At 35.1% G+C, this 13,146-nt stretch overlaps 1 protein-coding gene across 1 annotated transcript in view; it reads right to left on the bottom strand.

Moving 5' to 3' along the window:
• The window catches only part of LOC120418639 (facilitated trehalose transporter Tret1-like), an 88,741-nt gene extending 75,981 nt beyond the window's left edge, over positions 1 to 12,760 (bottom strand). Inside the window, exon 1 of the mRNA XM_039581084.2 lies at positions 12,471 to 12,760. The gene's annotated coding sequence lies outside the window, so the exon portion shown is untranslated. The remainder of the gene's footprint in view (positions 1 to 12,470) is intronic.
• Between the last annotated feature and the right edge of the window lie 386 nt (positions 12,761 to 13,146).

Raw genomic sequence — 13,146 nt, forward strand, 5'->3', positions numbered from 1 at the left:
TAGATAAAATATTGAACAAGTGCAGCATTCTCATCAGGTGTTTGTATCCTTTAATTAATAGAAAATCAAAGCTATCTTTGAAAAATAAGCTAGCAGTTTACAAACAAATAATTTACCCCGTTATTGAGTATGCAGTACCTGTTTGGGAGTGTTGCGCTAGAACTCATAAATTGAAGCTCCAGCGTGTCCAAAACAAGGTACTCAAAATGGTTTTGAATGTTCCTGGCTGGACAAGATCAAGTGAGGTTCATGAATTAGCAGAAGTAAAAATGTTGGATCAGAAGATTCAAGAAAAATGTTTGAAATTCAGGGAAAAATGTGCTATATCTGAATACCCCTTGATTCAAGGATTGGTTTAGTTTATGGTAAGATTAAGTTAGTTTTAAGTTAGGTTATGTTTTCTTAATTTTTTTTTTCCTCGTTGTACCTAGTGTTACAAAAATGATAAATCATATACTTTTAACGTTAAGAAAATGAACAGTGTTTAAATCACGAAAAGCAAACTAAAGCTGAAGAGCCACAGCTGACCACTTATTATGTAAACCAAATGTAATTATTATAAGAAAGATTCAATAAAGTGTATTTAATTCAAAAAAAAAAAAAAAAAAAAGCTCGCAGCAGGACATGATCCTTGCGCGCCGATGGACAACTCTTGGCTGTTATGTATCGGTTGACCAACTTGCAGTGTAGGACAGGACTTGCTGGGCCGAGAGATGAACTAGTTTCGTCGTCGGTCGTCTGGAGTGTCCTTGCTTTGTGCAGTCAACGGAGTCGTCTCTACAGGGAGTCGTGATTGTGACCTGAATTAATTGATGCGATGTAATTTTCCCATCACGAATGAGTTGTTGCAAAGTTTTCGAGATTTCCAATGTTGTGTCCTTACAATTATAATTACAATTACAATTACAATTACAATTACAATTACAATTACAATTACAATTAGAATTACAATTACAATTACAATTACAATTACAATTACAATTACAATTAAAATTGTACAATTTTTCGTTTTCGCAAATCGACTTCTCTTTTTTTATTTGGATGAAACTTTGTCAATGTCAAAATAAGTCACTTTGCATCAGGGGTTTTTACCCTCAAAACTTCAACAAAAAAAATTAGGGCTGGTCATACAAATAGGTCATACAAAATGTTCGAAAATATGTATCCTTAGAAGGAATTAGATGTTTGCCGATTTTCTATTTTAAATATATTTTATGAAAAAAATCACCCATGCTAATAATATTTTTTGAAAGCTTAGAATAAAACACAATTTTAAGATGCCGAATGAATCCAAAAAATGTCCAACTATTTTTTTTTGCTATAGTAAAACTGGTGCATTTATTCAAAAAATGTATAAAATCATTTTCGAATGCAAATTTGATTTTGCATCGGAAATTCATTTTTCGAATTTTGTTTCACAAAACTTTATAATTGTTTTTTTCAAAAATCAATTTTTTTCCAAAAATGATTGTTTCCAGTATCATAACATAAATCACCCTAAACTCTAACACAAAATTCCATTTTTTTAAGTAAAAGTAACACATTGTGCGGTACAGCAATACAAAATGGATATGTGAATATTCAAAAATCTGTGTCTTGAAAAGAAATTTTCTGATCGATTTGGTATCTTCGACAAAGTTGTAGGTAATAATTAAGACTGTTAAAAAAATGTGATCATAAATTGTATGAGGCCTTGCATGAAAAAAAAAATATTTATGTTAAATGGTTTCTTTGGAATTAAAATATGCATAAACAAAATACGGTGTAAAGATCTATTATTTTGTTTTTTTTTTAATTATTTCTCATTTTAAAAAAGAATGCTTTTCCCATAAAATTTAAATGTTTTGTAAAAAAATAATACAAACTTTTTAAAAATCCAAAAGCTTAAACAAAAAGAGCCCAATTTTGCAATTTTGAATTCAGTCAAAATAAAGCACTCTCTGGGTAAAATCAAACCAAACTTGAATCCCATAAATAATGCAAAAGTACACGCACAAAAAAAAAACTATCAGTTATGAACGACTGAGCCCACAAACTCACAAAGACACTCTCAGAGAGAAGAAGAAGAAAAAAATACGCAAAAGTGCTTGTCCCCAAAAGCTTTATCCGCTTCGGGTTGGCTGGATTTACTTTATTCATTTATTTCCCTTCCACGTGCGGAACCGGCCCCGCGGAATGACGTCGAAATCTGTTTTAAAGCAGTAGGGTTATTGTCCTATTGTTGGCATAGTTTTTATTCATTTGTTTTAAATATAAGAAAATTATGCTTAAATTTTATCCTTTTTTGCTTTAATATAAAAATTCAAATATTTCTCCATTTACCCTATAAAAAGTACGATTTGCCCTCAAAATGAGCCATCCAACACCAAAGTCTTCTGAAATAAAAAAAAATCACACACAGTCAACAGTCGGCAGTCGGTGGCCATCGATTGGGTCTGGTCTGGGCCCTGGCGCTTGGCGCTCAACACTCGGCATTCAATGTAAATTTTTGTCAAGGCGTTTCTCCCCCCGTGTGTGTTTGTGTGTGAATGCTTCGAAAGAGAAATTGTTTGCTCGGTGATACCAAACTAAACCAACCGAGAGCGCCACACATTGTCCTAGTTTGGGCCGTGGGACGTCAATGGCTGACGAGATAGAGAGAGAGGGTGTGAGAATGATTAATTTGGGTGGGGGTCTATTTGACGATAGTTCTCAAAGATATATTTATGTTAAATAGGTTTAGTTATTATTATTTTTTTAACTTAGCAATCTGTGTGCAAAGTGTCAGGTGTAAAACCATTAAAAACAAGTTATTTTCTGCCAACTCACCCGAAATCAGAAAAAGTTTACCAAACTCGTCCTCGATTTGCTTGAAACTTTGTCATAAGGAAAAATTATGGTCCCTGATCCTTCAGTTCATTTTTGATATTGTTGAATAATGGCATTTCAGCATTTTTTTTTAAATAAAAAATACGATTTTTCAAAATTCTGTCGTCCGATTTAACAATTAAGTTCCTTTGACACCGAATTTCCAAATCATCACCATTGCAAATTATAGAAAATCAAGTATTTTTATGATTGTAACAAAATTGAAAAACGCCATTCAATAATGACGTTTATGAATTTTATGAAAAACAGTTGTCACGTAAATCAATCGTAAACCATATCCATAAATTTAAATGTGATTTTAATGGTTTGATATTAGTGAAAAAAAAATTCTAGGGTTCTTTTTTTTGAATAACACCTATAAAGATATGAAACACAAAGGTTTATAGGATTCTCTCTAGATTTTTGGTTGTGAAAAAGCTTTCTACTTAAATCATTGTTTGATGGGTTTGAAGGAATTGTTGAATTGTTGAAAATACTCAAATTGTCATAATTTGCAATATGAGTATCAAACGAATCACAATTTGGTTTGCATTTTAACATTATAAAGTTTTCATTCGTTTGTTAGCTATACCGTTATCAGGGGTGACATTGGGTCTGAGGGGTGAGATTGGGTCATACAAATTTCAGCAAATTATGAAAATTTGAGTATTTTTGAAAAAAAAACTGTATTTTGTATATATTTGAGTACACAGCAAAAAATCCGATGGTAAAATCACATGCAAAAGCATGCACATCACCTCCGTCAAAATAAACACTTAATATTACACACTGCATGTACAATTTATGCAAACACAAAAAAAAGTTGCAACCGACGGGATTTAAACCCAGCACCAACAGTACGGACTGGCGCTTAGCCCACTCGGCCATCAGACCGATGAAAAGCTGTAAGGATAAACGCATATATGAGCTTGACATTTCGGTCAAGTAGGTTTCCCATACTGATGGGCTACATATTTCAGGGTGTAAAATCACATAAAATTGCATAAAATAATGCAATATTTATTTTACACCCAGGCCTTTTACACGCCGCTGGATTACTACTTTTTTAGCTGTGTATTTCGTATTAACAAAAAAACAATAAAACGAAAATTATGCAAATTTTGCGGACTAAGAAAACTTGAGTTTTTTTTGATAATTTTTTTTTTGTAAAAATTTTAGTACTTAACGGTGCACATCAACCAGAGCATTAGTCTATTTTTAATGAAAAATAGTTTTTCTTGTAAGAATTTGATACATATTTGAAGAATTTTGTTTTTATAATGTGAAAATGCATACAAAGTTTTGATTCGTTTGTTAGCTATACTGCAAATTATGAAAATTTTAGTATTTTTGAAGAAATACAGTATTCTGTAAACATTAGAGTATTTTACAAAAAAAAACTGTAATAAAGTGAAAATGACTACAAACCTATGAAAATTTGAGCATTTTCGAAAAAAATATAGTATTTTGTGGAAATTTTAGTTAAGCTATTAAAAAAATCTCGTGAGGTTAAAATGAGAATTAAAAAAAAAGCGAAAATAAATTCAGAATTTCAATTCGTATTTTTAAAAATTCTTTTTTAAATAAAAAACAGTAATTTTTTGTGAAAATTTTGGTACATATTTGAATTAAGTGAAAATGCACACAACATTTTCATTTGTATGTTAGCTTTACTGAAAATTATGAAAATTTGAGTATTTTTGAAGAAAAAAACAACAGTATTTTGTGAATAATTAGGGCTGGTACAAATTTTAATTAACGTTTTTGTCACCTCTTCCCCCCCCCCCCTCGACCCATCGAAGTCGGTTTGAAAAATCAGGGGGCAAAAAAATATTTTTTCAAAAACCTTCAAAATGACAATAAATATTTTAAGTTTTTTTTTACGATGCTCTGATAGTTCAATAAGATGGAATCAATTGAATGTTTGGCTTTCAAAAATCTTTTCAATTTTTGATAATTTGCAATGTACAGTACCGCAAAAAGTTTAAAAAAAATCATTCAAATGGTGTGGCTTGTTATTGCAATATTTTTATTTTTTTATTTTTTTGCCCCCCACTCCCCTCGACCCTAGCCCTAACCTTAGAGCCGAGGGAGAAAAACTTTGATAAATATTTGCATCAGCCTAGGTATTTTACAAAAAAAAAAAAAACTCTTATAAAGTGAAAATGTCTGCAAATCTAAGCTTTGTCTGATACCCATGTAGCAAATTATGAAAATTTCAGTATTTAAAAAAAATAGCGTTATTAAATACCTTATTTCACTTCGTTTGATACTAATATTGCAAATTTTTGATACTACAAAGAAATTTAAAATATTTTGAGAAAATATAAGTTTTTTAAGAAAAAAAAAAAACCATGAATGTGTGTGTGTGGTCCAATCCAATACCCGCTGGCCGGCAGCGAAATTATGGGAAAGTATAATTTGTATCAGTCTTGGGTTATGCTGATACATGTTATCTCAGTCCCGGGTATTAGGTGGTGACAGCCCTCGCGCTGCTTCCAATGACCCGTTTCAGAATGACAGAGCTCCTTGCGGTCCAATTCCGAGGTCATTGGGCATTGTCTGGCCCCGCCCAAACATAGACCAAGAACCAGAAGAGTCCTCGACCTATCTTTAGACTTCCAATCCCATAAGGCAAAAATGAGATCAGCGCGTATTTAGTGGTTGTTGATAAGCAGGCAGAATTTTACAGTTTCAGTTTGGATAGATCTCACCAAGTTTCTGGAATCCCGGTAGCCTTCTTTATCGGCTGCTTCTAAACATCCGGACGTTGCCAGCTACTTTTAGTCGTACGGATCCGGACGGCCAGCTGCGTGTCGCAAATCACGGACAGCTTGATCTTCCTCTTGCCGATCCGACACATATCCTGGCGAGTGTATTCTGGAAAGTTTGCCTTGGCAGCTGCGGACACGATCTTGCGGTGTGTCATCTTCAACAACCAAATTTCAGTAATACAAAAATCACTACGATTATTAACAAAAACAAAGCTGTGCAGTGAGTGGAGCATGTCGCACACTCTATTATAAAAAGTTTTCTTCATGTAACTTTTACACAACACAATTTTTCTAACTTTTCCTCGAATTCTTCATTTCCAGGAACGAGTTGAGTTTCACCATAATTTCACTATTTCGAACTAAAATGGCTTAGCACAACTTTCTTTTCATTGAGGTACAAAAACTCAAAATAAAGAATACACACAACAGCCAAGCTACAAAAACAGCAGCCATTTTTTAGATTTTGCTGTTTGCCTTCAAATTTTTTTTAAACCGATCAAAACAAATAAAACAAAATTTTCTTTCTCACTTCAGTCATCTTTGCATCAAAGCAAACGCTAAAACTGCTTTCTCTTTCTTGCCAACACACCGATGCTCATCAGACTGATCAGACTGGACAAATATCTCGCTCTAGCTCTAGCTTTCAGGTCTCTACAGTGCTCTCTTCCGCACCCATTTTTTTATGCTGCCAGGCTGTTCTCATCGCAGCAACCCATAAACATAGCGTCACCGGCAAGCTTGCAACACACACCAAAAGAGAACAGCATAAATTTTCTCTCGAATTCCCCTCCCTCTCCCACAACCAAGCGGTCGCACTAATACTATCGTGTGCTTCCCAGCACGATGAACCATCACCAATACTGGCACACGTCTTCTGTTTCTGCTGCCACTTCAAAATCAAGCTGTCATCTTGGAGACGCTTGGAAAACAAATTTATTTCACGAATTTCTCCCAGTATTCTTGGGAAATCCACTAAACTCCAACTTTTTCACAAGGAAAATGAACACACGCGACGATTTAAACACTTTTTGCCATATTAACATTTACATTTCACAATAAAAAACGCATTTTGAATTCGCGAACCGTTTAGGCCAACCTACCACGCCAACAGTAGAGGCTCTCCCCCAGAAAAAAAAAAAAAAAAAAAAAAAAAAAAAAAAAAACCATGAATAAAGCCAAAATGCATATACAATTTTACGTCGCTCGATACCTACCAATATTGAAAATCATGAAAATAAGATTTTTTTTTCAAAAAATACGTTATCTTGCAAACAAAATTTAATATTTTACAAAAAAAATGTGTAGCACAGATTGGTAAAACAAACAATTTTTGGAACTCATCTGTTCTTCGATATTTTGCAAATTATTGGTATTTAATAAGGCCGTTGCAAATATTTTTCAAAGTTTTTGTAACCCCCCCCCCCCCCCCCCTTCAAAAGTGACCTGAATTATCAGGAGGCAAAAAAAAAATGTTTTCAAAAAACATCAAAATTTTTATGACAATTAAAGTTTAATCAACTGAAAACCACTTAAAATGCATTTTCCCGCGTTTATAATCATATTTAGCATGTTTGAACTCCTTTAAAAACAATTTGAAGTTTATGAAATACCAATGTACAGTCCCACGAAAATTTTTTTTTTTTGCGAATAAAAAAAATTCTGTCGATACCTCCATATTTTCAAAACTAATGGTTGGAAAGCAACTGTACGCCTATAAAATGCATTTTAAAACAGTCTTTTCATCCAAATGTTTGAACCTAGGCCTATAAATTCAATTTTTATATTTTTTTTATTTTTTGCCCCCCCCCCCCCCCTCGACTTTGGTCAGAGCCGAGGGACATAAACTTCAAAAAATATTTGCAACGGCCTAATTGTAATAATGAATACAACATTGTGTGATACCATCTGCTTAAAATTTTTGAAAATTGGGCTTGAAAATCTAAGTTTAGTTGGGACATCTTGATTTGTTCTGTGCGATTTTTGTGTGTTCTCTTCAGTTTGAAAAATATCCATCTAATGTCCTGTTGCAATTAGATTACCTCAAGCTTAAATAGATTTCAAGGTATGTTATTAACTGAAAAGTGAAAACAATATTCAAGGTAAACCTAAAAAAATAAATCCTAAATTAAATGCAAATAGCGCCGCTTAGCTTATCCACTCGAGCAAACAACCAGAGTCAAATCTCAGTCCCGGTTGTCAAGTCAAAATCATCGCACTCGGTGCTGGCTGTATGCGGGCATAAATTAATGCAAACATAGTTCCCAGTGCGGCCAATCTGCTGGACACATTGCGGTGTGCAGTTCAACTGCATTCATATCACAAACACAAGCGTACAGGACAGATTGCAGCTCTTGTTTTATTCACGTTAGTTCGAGAAAAAGTTTCAATTTATTTCTTAATATTTTGAATTCAGTTCAAATTCTCGCTCATATTTAAATCAAAATTATTATTTTTATAGTCACAATCTTTTACTCCGCACTGTTGGTAACACGTGCTTGTAATTTCTTCCCCTCAAACAGATGCACTTTTTGACGTTCACCCACACACAAACGCTTAGACTTCAAGTGCTGCATCTGTGGGTGATGTGCGTTTGAAGCCTCTTTACTACTGCAACATGAGTATCACGGAGCTGGAAATCACAGACATACAGAGTAAATAATCTGTGGCGCGTTTCAAATTTCTGTGGTGAGTTTGCGATGTCGTTCAAATTGACCGTTAAATTGCTGTTTGTCAAATTTTTAAAGAATCTCAGTCTGGTAATCTGTGAAGGGGCATGTTTGCCGTTCTATACACTAGCACAAACAGACGAGATGCTTGACGTTAAATTGTTGCAGCAAATAAGCACACTACAGATGCGCTGTTGTTGTTGCATGGCGACAGACACTGCACTCGGCAACCGCAAACGCTGTTTGGAGAGACAACATACGGCAGTCGGTGCGATACGATAGTGATACCAGAGCTGGAGAGAGCTATCCAAAAGGTGAGCTGGTGCACACACAACTGGCAGTGACAGGAAGATAAGGGTTACTAGTCAGGGAGGCAGAATGTTTTCCCTTGATTAGGTGTGTTACGGTTCATTTGCACGCTCAAACATGATCAATCGTGGGTGATATGATTGATTGGCTGTTAGGGTTATGGGACCAAGCTGACAGGAGGTTGGAAGCATTGAAATAAAATATTCATGGTTCAACAGCAGGAAATTAGCGGCATTTAAAATTTGGGAGAGTGAAAAAAAAAGACTTAAACTTTTGCAGCATTGTTTTTTGAAATATATGATGATGGCAATATTACATCTGCACCACATCTCTACGAAATCGGTCAAACTTCAGTATATTGTGTTCAGTATATTGTGTTCAGTATATTGCTGAAACTTCCATTTTTACACATGGACACCACTTCATGCTGCGAGAACCCACTTTGGCGCAGTCTCAGGGCTTAATCGATGGCCGGTAAGTTGTCATCGAGACAAGGAGGTTCTCCGATAGTGGAAATATCACATTTGTACAATGAACCGCTACATATGTGATTTTTCCCTATCTTAATGTGGGTGTCAGGTTAGGATGCGGGTTTTTAAAAAATTAGTTTTTGTAGAATTTAGGATTTTAACTATAAATATAAACTTTTAATACTTTGCCTTTAGTTATTTAGGGACAAAATTAGTAATAGTGAATTTAGTAATTCTATCAGAATCGGTGATTTTCATTCAAGTAGCATAAAAACCATTATGATTTGTCAAAATTTCCGTAGAGTCTCGATCAATCAATAGTGAAATTATATCGGACTAAGTTCGTTGATCTGTTGAACTAACGGTTGTCGGATTATGATTGTATCGACCATTGTTGCGAATCGAGGATCTACTGAAATTCTGACGATCAAATGGTCGTCTCTTTTTCAATTAGCGACTTGTAAAATATGAACTGTTAATCAATTTTTTTTTAAAGAAGCCAGGCAGGTTTTAAAAGAAACGTACTAGAATTTCGGGGATTTCAGATAAGAGTAGCTTTCGGATAGGTTACTTTAAATCTTGTATTCAATTCAAGTTAGGTAGTTATCCGCAAATGAATATTTGGACTTATATGAATAATTGAACATTTTGGACTTATGAATAACACACAACTGTGCATTTATTCTAGAGTCAGATCCATACAGCGTCAGTGTTTATTTGGTCGAAGTGTACTAATTCATTGGCAGATCTGATTCTAGTTGTAATGTACGACAAGACTACTGACGGACGTGACAGGACGAGGGCGCAGTTTAGAGGTTTCGACATCAACGATGTGCGGCTGGATCAACACTTTTTTTATTATTTTTATTTTCTGAGATGTTTAACGAGACATCAAATGCCCAATTTTCAATATCTCGTAACGGAGGGGCGGTTCAACCCTCACAGTAAAAAAATCATGATATTATTACATCTGGGAAAGCTCTGTTATGTCAGAAAAAATGTGTAATTTTATCCTTGAAATGTGTAATTTTCAACTTTTTTGGTGTAATGTAAATTTTTCAGTTTAAATTGAGATAAAATAACAGCATAAAAAGTGTACTTTTCGAATCTACATTGACCAAGAAGGGTAATTTTTTCATTTAGAACCAAATTTTTCATTTTAAAATTACGTGTTTTTCTAACTTTGCAGGGTTATTTTTTAGAGTGTAACAATGTTCTACAAAGTTGTAGAGCAGACAATAACAAAAATTTTGATTTGTAAACATAAGGGGTTTGCGTATAAGAGTCACGAGTTATCGCGATTTTACGAAGTTTTGAAAATGTTGGTCGTCGTTGATCATGGCCGTTCATGGTCATTGGTCACCCGCGACAGACACGGACGACGAAACAAAGAGAATCGCAAAAAGTAACTTTTTCAAAACTTTTTTTCGTTAAATCGCGATAACTCGTGACTCTTATAAGCATACCCCTTATAATTATATATCAAAATTTTTGTAATTGTCTGCTCTACAACTTTGTAGAACATTGTTACACTCTAAAAAATAACCCTGCAAAGTTAGAAAAAACACAAAATTTTTAAATGAAAAAATTAGTTTTAAATGAAAAAATGACCCTTCTGGGTCAATGTAGATTCTAAAAATACATTAAATTTCCCTTAAAATGACATGTTCCAAAAAATTTACAGTCATGTAACGGAAAATGGCAGATTTTTTAAAACTTTTTTAGTGTTTTTTTCGATGAATAAACGTTTTTTCGGAATTCCGAGTACGCCATCAATTCGGGCGTACAATTTTACATAAAAGTCCCTTTGACACCAAATTTCTATCTCATCACCGTTTCAGGTTGCAAATTAATGAAAAACACCTCTTTTTTCGCATGTTCAAAAATGGAAGGGGTCGTACCGCCCCTCCGTCACGAGATATCAAAAAACGGACCTCAGATTCGTGATCAGGGACAAAAGTTACCCTTAAGGACAAAGTTTCACTCAAATCGAAGAGGGGTCGGGGCAACTTTTCCCGCTTTCGTGTGAGTTGGTAGAGAATTACCCACATTTGAAAAAATAAGTGTTTTTCAATAATTTGCAGTCTGGTTTGGACATTTGCTGTCAAAGGGACTGTTATAACCCTGAAAAGTTATAAAAAAAACTAAATTTTAAAATGAACCAAAAATTTTATAAATCAAAACACGACCCTACTGGATTATTGCAGATTCGAAAAGTACAATCCAATTCTCATAAAATGAATGAAATTATTGAAAAACACGTCTTTTTCGAATAATCCAAAATGGAAGAGGTCGTACAGCTTGTTCGTCACGAAATACAGAAAAATGGAACAAGGATTCGTGATCAGGGACAAAAATTACCCCTTAGGACAAAGTTCTACGAGAATCAAAAAAGGGTCCAGGCAACTGCTGTGTGAGTTGGCGGAGAATCCCTTAGTTAATTTTTTTAAAAATATATATGTATAAATATCCACAAGTTCGTGTTTATTTTATTTTTAAAATATTTTGGGGAACAAAAGCCCGTCATTTTTGAACACATTAGAAGTACAACCATAAACTTTTCCACAAAAATAAGATTTTCTTTAACAAAAAAGTTTAAGATCTATTCACAATGCAGCAAATTTGCAAGCAACATAAACGCATCCCAAACACCGACGGGAAGGTCAAGTTCATAGAATGCACATCAGCATCCAAGTTCTTCTGGTTACATTTGAACAGAAACAAGATGGAATGTTTGTATGAAAAGCCAAAAAACTAAGTCTGACAACTAAGTCCACAAACGAGCCCAGTCCCTGTCCGATCTGAGACTGTTAGATATTTTGTTTTTTTTTACTCAAGTAAGGTTTGATTTTAGCTTGGTCATCATCTACCTTCTCAGAACTCAAATGTATTTATCGAGAAACTTATTCTTTCAGTGTACCTTTCCCCTTCTATCAAACTGTTTAACTGGCCCCAAAAAAAGGAGTACACCGTTATCTGTACAACAGCCCTGACTGCACGAACCTCCCTCCGCTCTATCAAAATAACCATAAAGTCTGTTTTGATAAAGCACTGTTGTGTATCGTCGTTCCGGTGGCACAGTTCTCCACCAACCAGAATGTGTCAGAATGACATCAATTCAAACAAATGATTCTTTTCACGGCGCGACTTGGCGTCTCCATCTCCAACAACCACCTCCGCACACAAACACCTCCGGTCCATCGGAATTTTCGGCCATGTTTACTCTTCAAATGACCTTTTAGTTGCCAAAAATTACGCCATCATGTCCAGAACGACTCTCTGCCTTCGGGCCGGATCTGGACAGTTATTTTCGCGGGGTTTGCTTCTTGTTTTTCCGAGCTTGCTGTTGTTGTTGTTGGCGGTTGCTTGCTGCTGCTGGCCTAATTAGAGCCCATTTCACCTACATTTCATGTGACGGACTGTCACATCTTACGTAAACAAACGAAGCACAAGGACGAGTTTGCTGTCACTACGCACTTGGACACTGCTTTCTTCGCACTAAAACGACTCTTTTACACTAATCACAGCACTTTAGTCGACCAACTTCATCGCGATAAACTAAACACTAGTTCTAAGACTGCACCTCTCTGCTAAGAGAAACAGAAAAATGCACAAAAATCTCTTTTGTTTACTCCCAGACTAAACAACAAAAAAACGCACGAGCACTCCTCCGACACGACCCCAACTGACACTGACAGCTGCGCGATTGACAGTTTCGAGACACTATCGGGCGCGCGGAGTGAGTTCTCCAATTCGCACTCAGAACCAAATACTAAAGCACGTTGTCGCGAACCGATATCGCACACCGCACACCGTTGGTGGGTGTGGGTGTTTGCGTGTGTTGAACATGTAAATAAAAGTGTAGAATTTTATTTTGGTTTTTGAGTTCTTGTCGCTGAGTGACGGCGGTGTTGACAGTTATCGCGTATTGAAATACTGAGCATGCGCACTTGCGCCAAAGGGAACGGTTTCCGTAGGAGCGGCCCTGGAATTTTAGTGGAGGAGAATTTGGATAAGTTGCGTTCAACAATTGCAATGAACCATTAAATTATCTATGCCATTTTTTCATGCCAAAATTTT

This window comes from Culex pipiens, chromosome 2, assembly GCF_016801865.2.
Source record: "Culex pipiens pallens isolate TS chromosome 2, TS_CPP_V2, whole genome shotgun sequence".
In the NCBI taxonomy this organism is placed as follows: domain Eukaryota; kingdom Metazoa; phylum Arthropoda; class Insecta; order Diptera; family Culicidae; genus Culex; species Culex pipiens.